This window comes from Artemia sp. Qi Xiang Cuo, chromosome 11 (genome assembly GCF_049724085.1).
Source record: "Artemia sp. Qi Xiang Cuo chromosome 11, ASM4972408v1, whole genome shotgun sequence".
NCBI lineage: Eukaryota > Metazoa > Arthropoda > Branchiopoda > Anostraca > Artemiidae > Artemia > Artemia sp. Qi Xiang Cuo.
The window spans coordinates 20,785,062-20,808,767 of NC_142804.1; the positions used below are offsets into that span (position 1 = coordinate 20,785,062).

At 37.6% G+C, this 23,706-nt stretch overlaps 1 protein-coding gene across 1 annotated transcript in view; it reads left to right on the plus strand.

The window, feature by feature from the left end:
• LOC148946747 (uncharacterized) overlaps positions 1–23,706 on the plus strand; it is a 535,196-nt gene that overhangs the window by 236,147 nt on the left and 275,343 nt on the right. The window lies entirely within an intron of this gene.

Consider the following 23,706-nt stretch of genomic DNA (forward strand, 5'->3'; position numbering starts at 1 on the left):
AAAATGGCATTAGAAATTATAATTTAAGTACGAATGAGCCCTCTTGCGACATTCTAGGGCAACTGGGTCGATACTATCATTCCTGAAAAGAAAAATACAAAAAAAACAAAAAAAAAATATTAACACGCATCCGTGATCTTTCTTCTGGCCAAAAATACAAAATTCCGCATTTTCCAAATAGGAGCTTGAAAGCTCAATAGTAGGGTTCTCTGATACGCTGAATCTAATGTTGTGATTTTCATTAAGATTCTATCAATTTTAGGGGGTATTTCTCCCTTTTTTAAAAAAATACGGCATTTTTTCAAAAATAAGGCAAATTTCCTCGTAACTTTTGATGGGCAAAATTAAACCCGATGATATTTATATATTTAAAATCAGCATAAAAATCCAATTCTTTTGATGTATCTATTGGTATCAAAATTCGGTTTTTTAGAGTTTATATTACTATTGACCCGGGTTACTCCTTACTTACGATTCGATAAAACGAACTGTTTGATAAGGTATCATAGGTAAGCTCAAAATATATTCAACTACTAGGTATATTTTGTGACTTTGGGAGCAATTTTGTGGTTTAGTTGATTCGACTCCGAAGCAGCTCTGGATTGAAGCGTTTTAGATTTGATGTGTGATTACCCACAATTTTTTAGATTAGATAGCTTTCTTATGAACTACCAGCTCGTATTTTTTATGTCTCTCTCTCTCTCTCTCTCTCTCTCTCTCTCTCTCTCTTTCTCTCTCTCTATCTCTTTTATACTTTTGATTTTTTCGTGTTAGCGTTTAAAGAAAACAGGTATCCCCACCCCACCACCAACGCACATAAATCCTTACAAACATTAAATACTATTCATTAATTTTTAGATTACATATTTTTAAAATATCTTAACTTAAAAAAAATAATAACCAACGATTATAAAAGAAAGTTATGCTAATTAAAATAATTCTTAAAAAGAAGGTTCCACCGAGATTTGAATTCGGATAGCAGGGTTCAAGGTCCTGAATGCTAACCATTACACCATTGAACCTTGTTATAAATGGCAATTTGTTATTAAATATTTATAGACGCTCTATCACAGTTAGCAGAGTTCAAGTTCAAGTTCATTTAATTTCTCATTAAATCACTACAAGACAAAATAAAACTTTTACAATAAGAATCAATGGAAAACAAAATATTTACAGAGGGTGCCTACACAGTGAGTTATACTCGAAAACAGGCACCCTAAAAAAAATAAAATAAATAATAATAATAATAACAAATGATGAAAAGAAATAATAATACACTAGATATACTAGGAAAAAATGAGACACCACACTGAACCCACAGCCCACTCCTCAAATCAATAAATTACCCCATAATTAAATAATTATCAACAATAGCACCGGCCAAAATGACTTCAAATAAATGAATAGTTATCTATAATTACTTATTAGATATAGTTTGAATTTAGCTTTAGAAACTGGAATAGAAAAACAAGAATCTATATTACCTTCATAAATATTCCAGAACTTTATTATTTAATTTTTAGGAGAAAATCTGGATCTTTCAGTTCGGATTCTAGGGCAAGGTAATTTGGCGGAACTTCTTCTTAAACAATAATTATTCTGGACCAAAGAAACTAAAGAGAAGGTACTAGAATTTAAAGCCAATGGTAATAATTCTTTTATTTGTTTTAGTCTGAAAAGGACACAATGTGCAGTAAGGACTAGATCAACTGGCAATATTCTTAAAAATGTGTAAAGGCTCTTAGTAGGGGATTTATCGGGGAGGGAAGATAGGGAAGGAAGGAGTGCTTTTAACGTACGAAGGGCATTATTTTGAAGACGTTGAAGGGGCTTAATTAGAGATTTTAAAGTATTTAAATAAGCAATCGGACAATAATTAAAACAACAATGGATTAGAGAATAATAAAGTAACTTAAGAGCAGGGAAAGGGAGATGGAATTTTAGATACCGCAGTAACCCCACATTCCTTCCTAGCTGCATCCTTAGCCTATCAATATGAAGTTTCCAAGGTAAATTTTCATCAACTGTTAGCCCTAGATACTTACAAGACTCCTTCCTGGCAATGGTAAATAGTTCTCCATTAAAACGGACAGATATTTGGGAAATCGATGGTACAGCATGTAAAATTTGAGAGAAGATGATAAAATGGGTCTTCGAAGAGTTTAATACCATGAGGTTCTCAGCAAACCACTGCAATAGCTTCTTAAGACCAAAACAGAGGTTTTCTCTGATAGATGATTCATCTGAACCTGTGACAGAATTAGCCGTGTCGTCTTCGAATAGTACAGCAAGTCCATCATCGGTGATAGTGTCCAGAAGATCATTGGTGTATATTAAAAATAGTAGTGGTCCAAGAATTGAACCTTGTGGTACTCCTACCTTTTCAGAGCATGGCGTTTTTACCGATCTTACTGCACCTCCATCCACAAATTGATTCTGACCACTGAGGTAATACTGGATGAGTAAGAGAGCATTTCCTCTTATTCCGCAGTTGTCAAGCTTATCCAGAAGAATCAGATGACAAATCGTGTCAAACGCTTTTTTTACATCCACAAATATTGTAGCTGGTTTCACATCACGGTCCATCGCATCATTCAAAAACTGTAGCAAAACCATTATAGAATGTTCGGTTGAGTGCCCAGGCTTAAATCCAAACTGATACTTGTTGAAGAAGTTAGACCTAGTCAGATAATTTATCAGTCTGTTGTAGATGCAACGCTCCATAATTTTCAAAAAAGCAGAGAGAATAGAGATAGGGCGGTAGTTAGAAGGCAGCTTGGGGTCACTACCTTTGTGGAGGGGTATAACCTTCGCCGACTTGAAGACAGTAGGAAAGATGCCATCTTTAAATGAAGAATTGACGATGCGTGCGATAACGCCGACATAGCAATCGATGGTCTTCTTTATGAGGTAATTTGACGACCCATCTGGACCTTCAGAGTGACTGTTTTTAATGGCTTGAACAATCTTCAGCAGTAAGTCTTCAGTGACTGGTGACAGAAACATAGAGGAGCAAGACGGCGAAGGTAGGTATTTCTTGTAATTATCCGTGACGACAGTTGAAAGGCTATAAGCTTCCTCTAAGGTTGCTTCTACAATGCATGGAAACATTTATTTAACGTGTTGGCTACTTCTTGTTGGGATGTTGAAGATGTTCCATCAGGCTTGGTTATGGTCTCAGGAAACGTATTAGTTTTTTGTTTATTCAGGCATTCATTTATCAGTGTCCATGTCTTCTTTGGCGATCCTTCTAGTTCTTGAAACTGCTTATGGTAGTAAACCTGTTTAGCTTTCTTGAGCAGGGTTGTCAGAGTGTTTTTATAATTCTTGAATTGCGTACCATGTACATCAGGATTATCAATATATTGCCTGAATAGCATATTTTTGTGTTCAATACTGGTTAGTAAGCCTTGGGTGATCCAAGGCTTTTTTGGGGTCGCATACCTGGAGCGCTTTTTCGGAAAGGGGCAGGCAGAGTCAAGGGCAGAAGAGAATTTCTCAATAAATAGGGCAACCATTGCATCTGGGTTGGTTTCTTCATAAACTGAAGTCCAGTCGCTACAAGTCAATTTAGCTCTCAAATTTTGTAATGATTTATCATCAATAGTCCTTCTTACTTTTATATTCGGGTTAGATTCCAGTTTATTTATCAAAAATTCACCAAGTAACATAGAGTGATCCCATTCATCAATTAATACGACATAACTCGAATGTAGATTGAAATTCGTAAAAATATTGTCAATAGCTGATGCCGACTGTTCACCAAGACGTGTTGGTATTCTTGTTGTTGGAACCAATCCGACAGAAAAGAAAGTAGTTAGTAAATCTACAGGTAGAGATCTTAACTCTTGAGACTCAGAACTCACCAGTCCCAAATCTTTACTAAAATCACCCATAAAAACCCCTTTATGATCCTTAAAAGTCATCTGCTATGTTAGGCCATTCAACTTATGAATAAAATTTTGCGTACTTGATCCCTATGGTCGTTAAAATAAGCATATGAGTAGCTTTCCTTACCGTACTTTATCTCAACCATTAAAAATTCAAACTCCATCTCTTGATACGAATCATTAAAATCCGTAATTTTACGGGTAGGGAGATTCTGGTCAATAAACAAGGCAAGTCCACCTTTCGAACGGGTAGCCCCGTTTCTAGTAACTATCCTGTACCCAGATACACCAACCAAAGAACTATTACCATCGCTAAGAAAAGTCTCACATAGTCCCAGAATACCAATACAATTACTATAAAGGAATGTGGATAGAAAATCTAAACTACTAAGCACTCCTCTACAATTCCACAACGCGATACAGGAGGATTTTAACTGATCAAATGTAGGAATTTGGTCATTATTTATATATTTACTACGAGCTAAAGACTGGATAAAAAGATCAGAAGATTCATCACCAGTTGATCCTACCGATTTAAATAATTCATTTAGGTCACTTTGTAAGCGAAAGCCAAGGCCGTACCAAGGATTTTTTTCGGAGGAGGTTTGGTAAATATTTACCAAATCATATTATTGAGTTTCAAATAAAGTGAATATACCATTCGATGCCTTTTTATGCTGATTATATAACAATCATTTCTATCGGAAATGAATTTTAGCCCCCCCAATATATGTCAATTCAGGATATATATTTTTACATATGGGGGTGGGGGTAGGTTAGGACGGGGGGAGGGGGGAACTGAAATTCATTTCCGATAGAAATGATTATTATATTCGTAATCAGCATAAAAAAGGCATCGAATGGTGTATTCACTTTATTCCTAACTCAATAATATGATTTGGTAAATATTTACCGGAGGTTTTACTCAAAGATTTTTTCGGAGGGGGGGGGGTAAACGAAAAAAAACTCAAAAAACACAAACAAATTTTCTTTTATATCCGTTTTTGTTACGTTTTTACGAGTAAAAATTTTTTTCGGGAGGGGGTTCAAAACCCCTAACCCCCTCTGGGTACGTCCAGAGGGACCCAGAGGGAAATATATCTGGTTAGGTAGTGAAGAATTTGACTAATGGCTAGACGTCGGTGTTCACCTATTTATGTATCAATATAGGAAGATCAGAGGCAGCGTGCTAGCGCTGCCTAAATAAAGAACGATGTGGGCACAAATGTGTTTTTTGTTTTGTTTTTTTTCTCCATACCCGGGCACTTCGTATCGAAGGAGTTGTCGTAGAAAGTTCGAAAAGGGCTCATTCAATTGCAAATTGGAATGGCTAGTGCCCCTTGTAATAGTCGAAAGTGATTGGAGGGTAAATAGCCCCCCCACGCCCATTATTCCCCCAAACACATCCAATCAAAATTTTGAGATAGCCATTTTGTTCAGCGTAGCTGATTTCCAGATAGAAAATATATTTTTTAGGGGGACACTCCCTAGACCTCACGGCGAACGGGTTTTAAGTTATGCCCTGAGTGCATATAAAGTTTTTTTATAGAAGTTGTTGTCGTAGATACTTCAAAAAAGGGTCGTTCGATTGGAAACTCCAAGGGCTACTTCCCTTTCTAATAGTCAAAAGTGATTGGAGGGCAAATAGCCCCTCCCCAGGCCCATCATTCCTCCAAACACATCCAATCAAAATTTTAAGATGGCCATTTTGTTCAGCGTAGTTGATTTCCTTGATAGTAAATATGTTTTTGAGGAGGACACTCCCCTAAAACCCTCGGGGCAAGGGTTTTAAGTTATGCCCTGGGGGCATATAAGGTTTTTATAGAAGGCGTTGTCGTAGAAACTTCAAGCAAGGCTTATTCGATTGGAAATTCAAATGGCTAGTGTCCTTTTGAATAGTCAAAAGTGATTGGAGGGCAACTAGCCCCCCTACGGCCATTATTCCCACAAACGCATCCAATCAAAATTTTGAGATAGCCATTTTGTTTAGCGTAGTTGATTTCCCGATAGAAAATATGTTTTTTGAGGAGGACACTCCCCCACAACCCTCGGGGCAAGGGTTGTAAGCTATGCTGTGTGGGCACATGAGATTTTTATAGAAGGAATTGTCATAGAAACTTCAAAAAAGGTTCATTCGATTGGAGATTCAAAGGGCTAGTGCCCATTTTCATAGTCGAATGTGATTGGAGGATAACTAACCCCCCTCTCACGCCCAAAATTTCCCAAACACATCCAATCCAACTTTTGTGATAGTCATTTTTTTCAACTTAGTTTAAAGTTCTGGAAATAAGGTCTTTGAGGATGAGAACCTCCTCACGACCCTCAGGACAATTATTGTAAGTTATGCCCTGGGGAAATGTATAGTTTTTATAGAAAGAGTTGTCGTAGAAACTTCAAAAAGGGCCCATTTGATTAGAAATTGAAATTACTTGTGCCCTTTTAAATAGTCGAAAGTAATTGGAATGTAACTAATACCCCTTTCCACGCCTGCCATTTCCCCAAACACATCCAATCAAAATTTTGAAATAGCCATTTTGTTCCGCTCAGTTAAAGTTCAGGAAATTATACCTTTGAGCAGGACACTCCCCTCTCATTCTTCAGAGCAAGGGTTTTAAGTTATGTCCAGGAGGCATATACGTTTTTTATTGAAATTTTTATCGTAGAAACTTGAAAAAGTACTTATTCAATTTGAAATTCAAACGTCTATTGCCCTTTTTAATAGTCGAAAGTGATTTGAGGGCAACTAGCCCCCCTCTCTCGCCTACCTCTTCCTCAAACACACCCAATCAGAATTTTTAGATGACCATTTTGTCAAGTGTTGTAGATTTCTAGATAGAAATTATGTTTTGAGGAGGAAACTCCCCCACAGCCTTCAGGGCAAGGGTTGTAAATTATGCCCTTTGGGCATATAGTTTTTTTCTGAACGCGTCGTCGTAGAAACTTCAAAAAGACCTCCTTCGATTGGAAGTTGAAACGGCTAGTACCATTTTCAATAGTCGAAAGTGATGGGAAGGCACTTAACACACTTTCTTCATACACCATTTCCCCAAACATAACAAATCAAAATTTTAAAGTAGCCATTTTGTTCCACGCAGTTAAAGTTCAGGAAATTATGCTTTAGAGTAGGACACTTTCCCGACAGTTTTCACGGCAAGGGTTGTAATTTATGCCATTGGGACATATAAGGTTTTTATTGAAAGGTTTGTCGTAGAGGCCAATGGGTAGTTTCTTTAGTTCTGGTAAGGATTTAACCCTGAAAAATTTAGTAAGTGGGGTGTATAGAATTCCTTGTTCTTGTGGGAAGTTCTATATTGGTAGGACTCACCAACAATTTGTTGAAAGGTTTATTGAACACCGAAATTCAATAGAAAAACCCAGCAATAAGTAAGTAAGTAAGTAAGTTTATTTATAACCCGCAATACAAAACAGATGCGGAGTAAAATACGAAAAAAAAACAAAATAATACCACCCACAAGGACATAATAAGGAAACACACAACATAGATAACTTAACAATATCCATAGAATCACTAATATGGAAAAAAATAAATGAGGGGGTCACTGGCACAGATCTTCCTTAGAGTATTGGTCCTCAGATCCTTAGCGATGTTATCAAGCAGCACTAGAGGGTCGATAAGTCCAAAATGAGAAATAATCTTGCGATTTCTGTACCACCTTGGCAAAATATAGCAGGAATTTACAATATTTAAAATAGCCTCTCCTTAGCTGAAGACGGTCTTTTTTGCGCATTAGAGGCCGCAAACCGGAAAGAAAAAGTAATGCAGGAGAACAAAAACTATGGTAAAATTTACATAAGCCGCGGCGGCAGTACCTCCCTCTATTAGGCGAGATTTTACCATATGAGAATCGAATGCACTGCAGAGCACTAGCAACCAGAGACGAGCATGTAGTCGAAAGTGTATCAGAAAAAGTAATCCCAAGCCGTTTCAACTTTGAGACACACTTGAGTAGCATTGTACCCACATGTAAAGAAGGGGCAGGGTTAGTAGTATTAAAACACAGAAACTCGCATTTTGAAGCATTTACAGAAAGCCCAATCATACTCAAAGCATTAATGAGAACATTTAAGTTCATTGTGAGGCCTCGCCATGCATGACTAACCATCAGAACATCATCAGCTTAGGCAATTTGACTAGCAGCAGCATTTTCTAAAAACACAGTAGGAGACAGCATTCGCAAAAAGTCCGCAAGCACAGTTTTAAAAATATATGGAGACAACACACCACCTTGCCTGACTCCTTTCTTTACTAAGATAGGCTCGGATATATCAGACATCCATTTTAACCGAACCAACGAAATGGAATACCACTACTGAAGAACTTCTACTACGGAAGAATGAAATCCTGCTTTAACTAAGCAGTGAAGCGCTTGCGAATGTACAACGTTGTCAAAAGCACCCGTGATATCAACCGAGCAAAACTAAAGTTGCCTTTTTTGCATTTTTACCGAGACTAGCAACTGACCAAGTGTATGATGGGCTTGAGAACAACCAAAACTGGCTCTGAACCCAACCTGATATTCAGAAAAATCACATTTAGTCAAAACTTCAGGCAATACGACATACTCGAACAGCTTGCTCATGAAACAGGATACCGTAATTGGTCGATAACTGAAACACTGATCTGCGTCCTTGCCCTTTTTCAAAACTGATGTTACGATTCCTAAAATAAAACTATCTGGAACTAACGACTGGGCTAAACACATCTGTAATGGGAGCTGAATGTGTGTTAACAATAATGGACACTTAATGGTGAAGTGATTGTAACACAGACCATCCATATCAGGAGCACTTGATTTCTCAACATTCTTATAAGCCCAATAGATATCACCACTAGGTATTGACAATATATGGACTTGCCGAAGAACACGAGGAACAGTATTATGCAATAAGGAAGAAAACATGGACTGGATATAATTATTAAATTTAGAAAAAACACGAGTAAATTGAGCAACAAAATCACTGATTTTGATAATCGAAACGGTAGCAGGCACACACTTGCTGCTATTAATTACATTTGACCAAGACTTCCGATCCGAGGGGCCATCAAAACCATTCAGGCAGACTTGACGCAAAGAAGATCTAAACTGACGTTTCGAATTTTGCTTAGTTTTAAATACTTCACCAGACTTGGGCCGATCAAAAGCAATCCAAAGGTGAAGCCAAAACTTTGCGCGTTGTTTAGCTTTTTTCACTTCAAGGCACACATTCCATAACGGTTTTCTGGTGGCCAATCTAACACGTTAAACAGGAACTGAAACTGAAACAGCTGACTTTAAACAATGCATGATCTGGGAATAGTAACAATTTAAATCAATCTTAGCTGTCAGTGACCTTACAGAGGTTTGTAAAAGGTGAAAAGGCACTTTCAGGCTTGATAATAAGGAGCAAAGAACATACAGATAAACTTCAGGATTTACTCGTTTCCAATTTGGCTTATTGAACCATTGATTATGGTAAGAAAAACGGTTATAAGCCAGTAGAGCAGGTGACTCAATTTCACAAGATAAAAGCAAGTGATCATCTTCAATTTTATCATCCAAAACAATGACAGGAGGATCCACGAGAGATCCTCTTGAAACTATAATATGATCAAGGTTTGATCTAGAACCATCACGGTTATAAATGTTGGTAAACTGATTATCTTTATTGACTAACTGATAGCCACTAGGCAAAGCATAAAAAATATTGGCATTAATATCACCATTCACAATCCAATTTAATCCCTGATTGGTCACTCTTTAGCAGAAGTGTCTTGAGTCACTTACAAGAACCCGCGAAGACAGATAGGGAAGAAATGTTCTTGCGATTGCATGGCATATAGACATTGATGAGGACCACATTACCGCATTTTATTGCCAATAAATTATGATCAGAAGAAATAAGCCATGGTTTCTAAGCGAGGCGAACTAAAGTTGCAAGGCCCCCAGAGGGTCGACCGCGTTTTTTTTTAGCTTCACGTACAAACGTATGGTGGGTGGGTGACCGTTTAAGAGTATCAATATTGGCTGTAATTAGAAAATATTCCTGTAGAAAAACTATATCATAATCAAGAAGCTTATCAATAAGAAGACCTTTGTCTTTGGTTCAGTTAGTATTAAAAGAAACAAAGCGAAACCTATTACTACTAGCAATCATTTTTTATGCTATTTCAGAGCTTTTTTTAACATAGGGCATCTGAGACCATAGAAACCATGATTTCCCCCGCAGTTGGCATAATTTGGGCTTTCAGTGCAAAGATTATCACGTGTGCTACAATGTCCAGCAGCGCACCGAAAATACTTTTGATTAGTCGATGGGAGTGGGCAATTCCCGACAATATGGTTTGGCGATTGACAACGGTATTATCTAGGAGGTAACTTCTGAAAACGTCTAATTTTAAAAGGCTCGTATCCCAAACACAAACCTTCATTTATAGCTTTATTTAAGGCAGCATCATCTAGAAATTCAAGGCGGAAGGATCCGGAACTTCCAATTTTAGTTGCATCAACGAGACCGGGGATCATGCTAATAAGCTGTGACTTTTGCAAAACAACAGGGATGCTACTCACAATACCAAGCACTTTTTGATTAAGCACATGAGTGGATACATTTGGCTGACTATTTGCAGCGGCAGCAATAGAGACGGCTGAGGCTTTATCTCGGTTATGGACTACCCACCTTTTCTTGACAGGATCAGATCTCAAACTTACGATTCCATCATGACCATCCAGGGTACCAAGGGTCTCTTTGCACTCAATAGGATCTTTGAGGTAAATAGGTGGCTTGAGATAGCCATTTTGTTCAGCGTAGTTGATTTTCAGATAGAAAATATATTTTTGAGGAGGACACTCCCCCAAAACCCTCGGGGCATGGGTTTTAAGTTATGCCCTGGGGGCATATAAAGTTTTTTATAGAAGTTGTTGTCGTAGAAACTTCAAAAAAGGCTCGTTCGATTGGAAACTTAAAGGGCTACTGCCCTTTCTAATAGTCAAAAGTGATTGGAGGGCACATCGCCCCCCCCCCAGGCCCGTCCGTCCCCCAACCACATCCACTCACAATTTTAAGATAGCCATTGTGTTCAGGGTAATTGATTTCCTTGATATTAAATATTCTTTTGAGGAGGAAACTCACCGAGAACCCTTGGGGCAAGGGTTTTAAGTTATGCCCTGGGGACATATAAAGTTTTTATAGAAAGCGTTGTCGTATAAACTTCAAGAACGGCTTATTCGATTGAAAATTCAAAGGGCTAGTGCCCTTTTGAATAGTCGAAAGTGATTGTAGGGTAAAAAGCCCCCCCCCCATGCCCATTATTCCCCCAAACACATCCAATCAAAATTTTGTGATAATCATTTTGATCAACGTTGTTGGTTACCAGATAGAAAATATCTTTTTGGGGAGGACACTCCCCCAAAACCCTCGGGGCAAGGGTTTTAAGCTATGCCCTGGGGACAAATAAATGTTTTTATAGAAGGTGCTGTCGTAGAAAATTCAAGAAAGGCTTATTCGATTGGAAATTCAAAGGGCTAGTGCCCTTTTGAATAATCAAAAGTTATTGGAGGGCAACTAGCCCCCTCCCCCCCCCACGGCCTTCATTCCCCCAAACACACCCAATCAAAATTTTGATATAGCCATTTTGTGTAGCGTAGTTGATTTTCAGATAGAAAATATGTGTTTGAGGTGGACACCCCCCAAAACCCATGGAGCAAGTGTTGTAAGCTATGCCCTGGGGGCATATGAGATTCTTATAGAAGGCGTTGTCATAGAAACTTCAAAAAAGGTTCATTCGATTGGATATTCAAAGGGTTAGTGCGCTTTTTAATAGTTGAAAGTGATTGGAGGGCAAATAGCCCCCCTCTCCCGCCCACCATTTCCCTAAACACATCCAATCGAAATTTTGAGATAGCCATTTTGTTAAACATAGTTGACAGTTCCGGAAATTAAGTCTTTGAGGATGAGAACCTCCTCACAGCCCTCAGGACAATTATTGTAAGTTATGCCCTGGGGAAATATACAGTTTTTATAGAAAGTGTTGTCGTAGAAACTTCAAAAAGGGCCCATTTGATTAGAAATTGAAATTGCTTGTGCCCTTTTAAATAGTCGAAAGTAATTGGAAGGCAACTAATACCCCTTCCATGCCTGCCATTTCCCCAAACACATCCAATGAAAATTTTGAAATAGCCATTTTGTTCCGCAGAGTTAAAGTTCAGGAAATTATACACTTGAGCAGGACACTCCCCTCACAGTTTTTAGAGCAAGGGTTATAAGTTATGCCCAGGAGGCATATAAGTTTTTATTGAAATCCTTATCGTAGAAACTTAAAAAAGTGCTCATTCGATTTGAAATTCGAAAGTCTAGTGCCCTTTTTAATTGTCGAAAGTGATTTGAGGGCAACTAGCCCCCCTCTCTCGTCTACTTGTTCCTCAAACACATCCAATCAGAATTTTTAGATGAACATTTTGTCAAGTGTAGTAGATTTCTAGATAGAAAATTTTTTTTTAGGAGGACACTTCTCAACAGCCCTCAGGGCACGGGTTGTAAGTCACGCTTTTGGGACGCATAGGTTTTTTTCTGAATGCGTCGTCGTAGAAACTTCAAAAAGGCCTCCTTCGATTGGAAATTGAAATGGCTAGTGCCCTTTTTAATAGTCGAAAGTGATTGGAAGGCACTTAACACCCTTTTCTCGCCCACCATTTCCCCAAACATAACAAATTAAAATTTTGAAATAGCCATTTTGTTCAACGTAGTTAAAGGGGCTTATTTGATTTGAAATCGCTCTTTTTAATAGTCGAAAGTGAGAGGCAAAAATCAACAAAGAGAAAAGACAAATGCAAAACAACGCGGATATTTCGCCTGTATCACAAACAAGGCGTCTTCAGCACGAAAGACAGAAGAAGAACAAGATAAAAAAAACAAGTTAAAACTAAAAAAACAATAAAACAACCACCAAAACAAAAATGTACAATTGGCGCAAACTGATCCACGCAGGGAAAAGATTCTAATATGGAGTTACTTCAGTGAGAACACCAGAGCAACTCCGGAAAAATATGAAAAATGGAAATCACTTTAACTATTCTGTTTCGAAATAATCCTTTTATTGGTTATTATTGCAGCAATTCGTTTTGGTCTAGCAGGTAAAACAGTCCCCTGGTGATTATTTATAATCTTAATTCCCTTATTGACTGTTGATTCACTCTTTAGAAGATTATCATAAGTATATTCAATATTTAAACTACCTGTGTCCCTATTTATTGAAAGGTTAGCAAACAAATTTTTTTTTAATTTCAATGGCTTCTCTCGCCCACTGTGCATACCCCTTATCATTTGAATTAGCTAAGGCCTCATCAAATTAGATAAAGTGATCTGGTTGAAACCAAATATGTTCTGTTAAAGCTGAAACAAAAGTTTCTGGAGGCTTGCTTAATTCCCATCTATAGTATATTCAATGATATTGTGTCTGAGCTTGTATCTTTGCTGGTAACTTGAAAAAGTTTCTGAATTATTTTGAGGTCTTTTCTCGTTGTTGTTTACCCTCTAAAGATAGATTTTTGTCAAGTAAGGTTTGTATGACCTTCGCCAATTGTTAGAATAAGCCCTTTTCCCTGGGTATTTTCACCAGCGCCATCTTTTTTCTTGGGTAGATTGGCACGTCATCTATAGTTTCAATTTTCCATAGTGCCATTTTTGATTCCTTAATGTTAAGAAGCGTACTGGGAACTAGCAGAAGAGGGGAAGGAACCTCCCGCAAGCGACGTATTGTACCCACCGGTATTAAGTTACCCGTAAATTGCGGGGGACAGTTGAGGGGGTCCCTACGTTTCCTTTGTTCCTAGGTTCCTTCATTCTATATGTATTCAGCATTTGGTGCTGATGGCGTGGACCGCTGGAGTGCTCATTTATTGTCCTCTTCTGAATTTTGTCCAAAACAGTATTGAAAAAGGCTTTTCTGCACATATTATGAAGAAATACATGTCTGAATTTTTCACGCTCGCCCAGGTTTCTGAAGCAAGGAGGCAAATCTTCCAGTTTCGCCATCCTGGGGAAATTCAGGCTAAGAGAGTGGGTACAAATGCGTTTATTAATAGTGTCTCCGATATTATCGATACTATTGCAAAGTATGATGCTGTTGATGTTGGTCTGCCAGTCTTTGTTATCCGCCACCTTAGTGAAGTACCACTTATTCCTGCCGATGCTTTTTGTGCGTTGAGTTGTCGTGTAAACTCCTGTTTGTTTGAGCTACGCTCTTTGTCTGAATGTGTGAGAACTCTCCCGCCTGGAACAATTAGATGTCCTCCGTCGTTAATGCAAGAATGTACTGTCTCTTCAAAACCGTCTTATGCAGTTATTCTAAAAACCCCACCTATTTACTTCAAAGATCCTATTGAGTGCAAAGAGACCCTTGATACCCTGGATGGTCATGATGGAATCTTAAGTTTGAGACCTGGTCATGTCAAGAAAAGATGGGTAGTTCATAACCAAGATAAAGCCTCAGCCGTCTCTCTCACCGCCGCTGCAAATACTCAGCTTAATGTGTCCACTCATGTCCTTAATCAAAAAGTGCTTGGTATTGTGAGTGACATCCCTGTTGTTGTGCAAAAGTCACAGCTTTTTAGGATGATCGCCGGTCTCGTTGATGCAACTAAAATTGGAAGTTCTGGATCCTTCCGCCTTGAATTTCTAGATGATACAGCCTTAAATAAAGCTATAAATGAAGGTTTGTGTTTGGGATACGAGCTTTTTAAAATTAGACGTTTTCAGAAGTTACCTCCTAGATGCTACCGTTGTCAATCGCCGAACCATATTGTCGGAAATTGCCCACTCACATCGACTAATCAAAAGTATTTTCGGTGCGCTGCTGGACATTGTAACACACGTGATAATCCCGTGTGTCTCAAAGTTGAAATGGCTTGGGATTACTTTTTCTGATACACTTTAAACTACATGCTCGTCTCTGGTTGCTAGTGCTCTGCAGTGCATTCGATTCTCATATGGTAAAATCTCGCCTAATAGAGGGAGGTACTGCCGCCGCGGCTTATGTAAACTTTACCATAGTTTTTGTTCTCCTGCATTTCTTTTTCTTTCCGGTTTGCAGCCTCTAATGCGCAAAAAATACCGTCTTCGGCTAAGGAGAGGCTATTTTAAATATTGTAAATTCCTGCTATATTTGCCAAGGTGGTACAGAAATCACAAGATTATTTCTCATTTTGGACTTATCAACCCTCTAGTGCTGCTTGATAACATCGCCAAGGATCTGAGGACCAATACTCCAAGGAAGATCTGTGCCAGTGTTCCCCTCACTTATTTTTTTCCAGATTAGTGATTCTATGGATATTGTTTAGTTATTTATGTTGTGTACTTCCTTATTATGTCCTTGTGGGTGGTATTATTTTTTTTTCGTTTTTTACTCCGCATCTGTTTTGAATTGCGGGTTATAAATAAACTTACTTACTTACTTACTTATGTCTGGGTTTTTCTATTAAATTTCGGTGTTCATTAAACCTTTCAACAAATTATTAGTGATTCCTACTAATATAGAACTTCCCACAAGAACACGGAATTCTATACACCCCACTTACTAAATTTCCCTGGGTTAAATCCTTACCAGAACTAAAGAAACTACCCATTGGCCTCAACGATTGGAAACATGTTTCAATTCCAAATTCACGCAAAACCCGTAAAAGTTTCTCACCCAAACCAGGTACATATGGCAATGAAATGAAATTATTTGATACATCTAAATCCAAAGACTGAGAAACACCAATAACCCTACTTTCATGTTTAATACGTCTATTTTCAATTATTTTTTCAATGAACTTAATTGGGTAAATATTATAAAACAAAATATCCCTCAAGTATAATAATTCCGAATCCACAAATTCCTTAGAACAAATTCTAAAGGCTCCATCCACTAGTTAAATTACAACCCCCTGTTTCACTGACATAGGGTGGCAAGAATGAAAATTCAAATACCTATCATTGCGCGTTGGTTTTCTGTAAATCGAGAACAGTAAATGGAAATACCTTTTAATTGATAAAATATCTAGAGAAGGTAATTTATTATTTTCCTCAAACTCAACTGTAAATTTAATATTATTATCAAAACTATTTAAATGCTTACAAAATAGGTCTAAGGAGTCCAATCCATGTTTCCAAACACACACCACATCATCCATAAACCTACCCCAAAAACAAGGGGAAATTCCAAAACTGTGTATAACGGAGGTTTCAATAGCATCTATGAAAAGATTTGCCAATAAAGGAGAGAGAGAAGACCCCATAGGTAACCGAAAAATTTGTCTATAAAACTCCCCTCTAAAACCCAAATAAAAAGAAAATCCATTTACTAGGATAATTAGTTTCATAATAACTTCAATATCCAAACTGGCGAAAGTCACATCTTGTATTAACTCAAGGTGTTTTTTCTAATTTACTTTTTAAAAAGTCCTCGCACCTTTTTAAATCACAATTTGAATACATGGAAACAACATCGTAACTACAAAGAATTGAACTATCCTCCAACGTGAAATTTCTCAATTTTTTTAGTAAGATCAGTTGAATTTTTTAAATATGATCTTTGTGTTCCCAAAAGAGGACGTAATGCTACCGACAACCATTTTCCTAATTTCGAAACAGGTGACAGAAAAGTTGACACAACGGGGCGGAGGAGCTCCAGTCTTATGAATCTTAGGTAAACCATAGATCTTGGGTGCCAAACAACCCCTAATATAATATTTGTTATAAAACTGGGGTAATATGAAAATATTTTTTCAATGACTCTAATTCCTTTCTTGTTGATTTTACATGTTTATCTGTAGGATCAAAGTCAAGTTTTTGAATTTAAGAATGTCAAAAATAATGAATCTCCTTTCCTTATTATTTATTTGTTTCCTTTACGGCAAATATACTTCCTTTATTGGCTCTGTTGATAGTAAGTAATGTATAATTTTTAAATTCTGAAATTATTTTACTGTCATTTTTTCGTGAGATGTCTTTACAAATTGTGCTCACATTAAAGGTGCAATCCTCCAACGTGAAATTTCTCAATTTTTCAGTAAGATCAGTCGAATTTTTTAAATATGATCTTTGTGTTCCCAAAAATGGACGCAATGCTACCGACAACCATTTTCCTAATTTCGAAACAGGTTACAGAAAAGTTGACACAACGGGGCGGAGGAGCTCCAGTCTTATGAATCTTAGGTAAACCATAGATCTTGGGTGCCGAACAACCCCTAGGATAATATTTGTTATAAAACTGTGGGGTAATATGAAAATTATTTTTCAATGACTCATATTCCTTTCTTGTTGATTTTACATGTTTATCTGTAGGATTAAAATCAAGTTTTTTGTATGTAATAGTGTTTTTTGTAGTACCAATCAAGCTCATATTAAAGGTGCTTAGTTTTCTAACGATCTCGGCTCTAAATTTTTGAAGATTATCAACTTTATCTATAGAAGCCATACTATCTTACTCTTTATTCCTGGTCACTTAAAAATGGCATTAGAAATTATAATTTATGGACGAATGAGCCCTTTTGCGACATTTTAGGGTAACTGGGTCGATATTATCATTCTCGAGAAGAAAAATACAAAAATAAACAAATTAACACGCATCCGTGATCTTTCTTCTGGCCAAAAATACAAAATTCCGCAATTTTGCAGATAGGAGCTTGAAAGCTCAATAGTAGGGTTCTCTGATACGCTGAATCTAATGGTGTGATTTTCATTAAGATTCTATGAATTTTAAGGGATATTTCTCCTTTTTTCAAAAAATACGGAATTTTTTCAAAAATAAGGAAAATTATCTCTTAACTTTTGAAGGGCAAGACTAAACCCGATGATAATTATATATTTAAAATCAGCATAAAAATCCGATTCTTTTGGTATATCTATTGGTATCAAAATTCGGGTTCTTAGAGTTTATATTACTATTGACCCGGGTCGCTCCTTACTTACAGTTCGATACCACGAACTGTTTGATAAGGTATCATAGGTAAGCTCAAAATATATTCAACTACTAGGTACATTTTGTGACTTTGGGAGCAATTTTGTGGTTTAGTTGATTCGACTCCGAAGCAGCTCTGGATTGAAGCGTTTTAGATTCGATGTGCGATTAGCCACAATTTTTTAGATTTGATGGCTTTTTTATGCAATAACAGCCCATATTCTTTCTTTCTTTATTTCTCTCTCTCTCTCTCAGTCCCTCTCTCTCTCTCTCTCTCTCCCTCTCTCTCTCTCTCTCCCCCCTCTCTCTCTCTCTCTCTCTCTCTTTTATACTTTTGCTTTTTTACTTTTATACTTTTGCTTTTTGCGTTTAAAGAAAACAGGTGTCCCCATCCCTCCACCATCACTCTTACATTCTTCCAAACTTGAAATACTATTCATTCATTTGTCGGTTACTTTTTTTGAACAGATCTTAACTTGAAATAAAAATAATAACCAACGATTATAAAAGAAAGTTATACTAATTAAAATAATTCTTAAAAAGAAGGTTCCACCGAGATTTGAATTCGGATCGCAGAGTTCAAGGTCCTGAATGCTAACCATTACACTAATGAACCTTGTTATAAATGGCAATTTGTTATTAAATATTTATAGACGCTCTATCACAGTTAGGAGAGATTTCCAAATTGGTTTCTCACTTCGTAAGCAAAGGCCAAGGGCGTACCCAGGATTTTTTTTCGCAGGGGGTTTGGTTAATATTTACCAAATCATATTATTGAGTTTCAAATAAAGTGAATATACAATTCGATGCCTTTTTATGCTGATTATATAACAATCATTTCTATCGGAAATGAAGTTCAGCCCCCCCCCCTATATATGTCAATTCTGGATATATATTTGCACATATGGGGGTGGGGGTAGGTTAGGCAGGGGGGGGCGTTGAAATTCATTTCCAATAGAAATAATTATTATATTCGTAATCAGCATAAAAAAGGCATCGAATGGTGTATTCACTTTTTTCCTAAATCAATAATATGATTTGGTAAATATTTACCGGGGGTTTTACTCAAAGATTTTTTCGGGGGGGGGGGTTAAACGAACAAAAACTAAAAAAACGCATACAAAATTTGTTTATATCCGTTTTGTTACGTTTTTACGAGTAAAAATATTTTTCGGGAGGGGGTTCAAACCCCCTAGCCTCCTCTGGGTACGTCCTTGGCAAGGGCCCATGGAAATATATCTGGTTAGGTAGTGAAAAATTTGAGTAATGGCTAGACGTCGGTGTTCACCTATTTATGTATCAATATAGGAAGATCTGAGGCAGCGTATTAGCGCTGCCTAAGTAAATAACGATTTGGACACAAATATGTTTTTTGTTTTGTTTTTTTCTCCATACCCGGGCACTTCGTATCGAAGGAGTTGCCGTAGAAATTGGAGTGGCTAGTGCCCCTTTTAATAGTCGAAAGTGATTGGAGGGTAACTAGCCGCCCCCCCACCCATTATTCCCCCAAACACATCCAATAAAAATTTTGAGATAGCCATTTTGTTCGGCGTGGTTGATTTCCAGATAGAAAATATCTTTTTGAGGAGGACACTCCCCCACAACCCTCAGGGCAAGGGTTTTAAGTTATGCCCTGGGGGCATATAAATTTTTTATAGAAGGTGTTGTCGTAGACACTTCAAAAAAGGCTCGTTCGGTTGGAAACTTAAAGGGGTACTGGCATTTCTAATAGTCAAAAGTGATTGGAGGGCAACTAGCCCCCCCCCCAGGACCAACCGTGCCCCCAACACCACCAATCAAAATTTTAAGATGGCCATTTTGTTCAGGGTAGTTGAATTCCTTGATATAAAATATTTTTTTGAGGAGGACACTCCCCTACAACCCTCGGGGAAAGGGTTTTAAGTTATGCCCTGGGGGCATATAAGGTTTTTATAGAAGGCGTTGTCGTAGAAAGGCTTATTCGATTGGAAATTCAAAGGGCTAGTGCCCTTTTGAATAGTCAAAAGTGATTGGAGGGCAACTAGCCCCCCCCCCCCCGCTCCCACGGCCATCATTCCCCCAAACACATCCAATCAAAATTTTGAGATAGCCATTTTGTTTAGCGTAAATGATTTCCAGATAGAGAATATGTTTTTGAGGAGAACCCTCCCCCCCAACCCTCGGGGCAAGGGTTGTAAGCTATGCCCTGGGGGCATATAAGTTTTTTATAGAAAGCATTGTCATACAAAATTCAAAAATGGTTCATTCGATTGGATACTCAAAGGGCTAGTGCCACTTTTAATAGAAGAAAGTAATTGGACGGTAACTAACCCCCCTCTCACGCCCACCTTTTCCCCAAACACATTCAATCAAAATTTTGAGGTAGCCATTTTATTCAACGTAGCTTAAAGTTCTGGAAATTAGGTCTTTGAGGATGACAACCCCCTCAAAACCCTCAGGACAAGGATTGTAAGTTATGCCTTGGAGACATATACAGTTTTTATTGAAAGCGTTGTCTTAAAACTTCAAACAGGGCCAATTTGATTAGAAATTGTAATTGCTTGTGCCCTTTTACATAGTCAAAAGAAATTTGAAGGCAACTAATACTAATTTCATAACCACCATTTTCCCAAACACATCCAATGAAAATTTTGAAATTGCCATTTAATTCTGCACAGTTTAAGGGCAGGAAATTATACCTTTGAGCAGGACACCCCCCTCACAGTCTTTAGAGCAAGTGTTTTAAGTTATGCCCAGGAGGCATGTAAGTTTTTATTTAAATTTTTATTCTAGAAACATGAAAAAGTGCTCATTCGATTTGAAATTCAAAGGTCTAGTAACCTTTTTAATAGTCGAAAGTGATTTGAGAGCTATTAGCCCCCTCTCTCGCCTATCTCTTTCTCAAAAACATCCAATCAAAATTTTTAGATGGCCATTTTGTCCAGTGTTGGGGATTTATAGAGAGTAATTATGTTTTGAGGAGGACACTCCCCCACAGCCCTCAGGGCAAGGGTTGTAAGTTATTCCTTTGGGGCACATAGGTTTTTTTCTGAACACGTCGTCGTAAAAACTTCAAAAAAAGCTCCTTCGATTGGAAATTGAAATGGCTAGTGCCCTTTTTAATATTCGAAAGTGATTGGAAGGCACCTAACACCCTTTCTTTGCCCACCATTTCCCCAAACATAACAAATCAAAATTTTGAAATAGCTATTTTGTTCCACGCAGTTAAAGTTCAGGAAATTATACCTTAGAGCAGAAAACTCCCCCTACAGTTTTCAGGGCAAGGGTTATAAGTTATGCCCTGTGGCTATATAAGGTTTTCCTTGAAATGTGTGTCGTCGAGGCTTGAACAAAAGCTCATTCAATTGGAAATTAAAAGTGTAATTGGCTTTTTTATTAGTCGAAATTTATATGGGGGAAACAAAAACCCCTGTCACCTCACGTTTCTCCACAAACACATCCAATCAAAGTTTTTAGATATCCATTTTATTCAACGCAGTTGATAGATTTGGAAATTAGGTCTTTAAGGATGACAACCTATCCCCCCCCTCACAACCCTTAGGGCAAGAGTTTTAAGTTATGCTTTTGGAGCATGTAAGGTTTTTATTGAAGGCAATGTTGTAAAAACATCCAAAAGGTTTCATTCAATTGAAAATTGAAAGGGCTAGTGCCTTTTTTAATAGTTGAAAGTGATTGGACGGTAACTTACTCCCCTCTCAAGCCCACCTTTTCCAAAAAACACATACAATCAAAATTTTGAGATAGCCATTTTGTTCAACGTAGCTTAAAGTTCGGGAAATTAGGTCTTTGAGGATAACAACCACCTCACAACCCTCAGGACAAGGATTGTAAGTTATGTCTTGGGGGCATATACAGTTTTTAGAAAGCGTTGTCGTAGAAACTTCAAAAAGGGCTCATTCGATTAGAAATTGAAATTGCTTGTGCCCTTTTTAATAGTAAAAAGAAATTTGAAGGCAACTAATACCACTTCCACGCCAACCATTTCTCCAAACACATCCAATCAAAATTTTGAAATAGCCATTTGGTTCCGCACAGTTTAAGTGCAGGAAATTATACCTTTGAGCAGGACACTCCCCTCACAATCTTTAGAGCAAGGGTTATAAGTTATGCCCTGGAGGCATATAAGTTTTTATTGAAATCTTTAACGTAGAAACTTGAAAAAGTGCTCATTCTATTTTAAATTCAAAGGTCTAGTAACCTTTAGAATAGTCAAAAGTGATTGAGGGCAACTAGCCCCCTCTCTCGCCTACCTCTTCCTCAAACCCATCCAATAAAAATTTTTAGATGGCCATTTTGTCACGTGTTGTGGATTTCTAGATAGAAATTATGTTTTGAGGAGGACACTCCCCCACAGCCCTCAGGGCATGGGTTGTAAGTTATGCCCTTGGGGCACTTAGGGTTTTTTCTGAACACGTCGTCGTAGAAACTTCAAAAAGGGCACCTTCAATTGGAAATTGAAATGGCTAGTGCCCTTTTTAATAGTCCAAAGTGATTGGAAGGCACCTAACACCCCTTCTTCCTCCACCATTTCCCCAAACATAACAAATCAAAATTTTGAAATAGCCATTTTGTTCCACGCAGTTAATGTTCAGGATATTACACCTTAGAGAAGGACACTCCCCCCACAGTTTTCAGGGCAAGGGTTTTAAGTTAGGCCCTGGGGGTATATAAGGTCTATATTGAATTCTTTGTCGTAGAAACTTGAAAAAGGGCTCATTCGATTGGAAATTTAACGGGCTAGTGTCCTTTTTGATAGTCAAAAGTTATTTGAGGGCAACTGACCCCCCCTCTCACGCCCTCCTTTTCCACAAACACATCCAATCAAAGATTTTAGATATCCATTTTATTCAACGCAGTTGAAAGATTTGGAAGTTAGGTCTTTAAAGATGACAACCTATCCCCCCCTCCTCACACCCTTCAGGGCAAGAGTTTTAAGTTATGCCCTGGGAGCATGTAAGGTTTTTCTTAAAGGCAATGTTGTAAAAACATGTAAAAGGGCTAATTCAATTGAAAGGGATAATGCCCTTTTAACATTTGACTGTGATTGAAGGGTAACTAACCCCCTCCCAAGCCCTCCCTGTCCCCAAATACAACCAATCAAGGTTTTGATATGCGAATTTTCTAGAAATTAGGTCTTTTAGGATAATAACCCCATCAGAGCTTTCAGTGCAAAGGCTGTAAGTTATGCCCTGGGGGCTTATAGTCAAAAAAGAGGGAAAAAACCAACAAAGAGAAAAATCTCAATGAAAAAAAAACACACGAGACTGTGGCCAGTGGAGAGAAAAGAAAAGACAAATTCAAAACAACGCGGATATTTCACCTGTATCACAAACAAGGCGTCATCAGTACGAAAGACAGAAGAAGACTAAGATAAAAAAAAATCAACTTAAAACTAAAAAAACAATAAAACAACCACCAAAAAAAAAAATAAACAATTGGCGCAAACTGATCCACGTAGGGAAACGATGCTAATATGGAGTTACTTCAGTGAGAACACCAGAGCAACTGCGGAAAAATAAAAAAAAATAGAAATTACTTTAACTATTCTGTTTCGAAATAATCCTTTTGTTGGCTATTATTGAAGCAATTCGTTTTGGTCTAGCAGGTAAACAGTCCCCTGGTGATTATTTATAATCTTAATTCCCTTATTAACTTTTGATTCACTCTTTAGAAGATTATCATAAATCGGGTCAATATTTAAACTGCCTGTGTCCCTATTTATCGAAAAGTTAGCAAATATACGTTTTTTTTTAATTTCAATGGCTCCTCTCGACTATTGTGCATGCCCCTTATCATTTGAAATGGCTAAGAGCTTATCACATTATACAAAATGATCAGGTTGAAACCAAATATGTTCAGCTGAAGCCGAAACAAAAG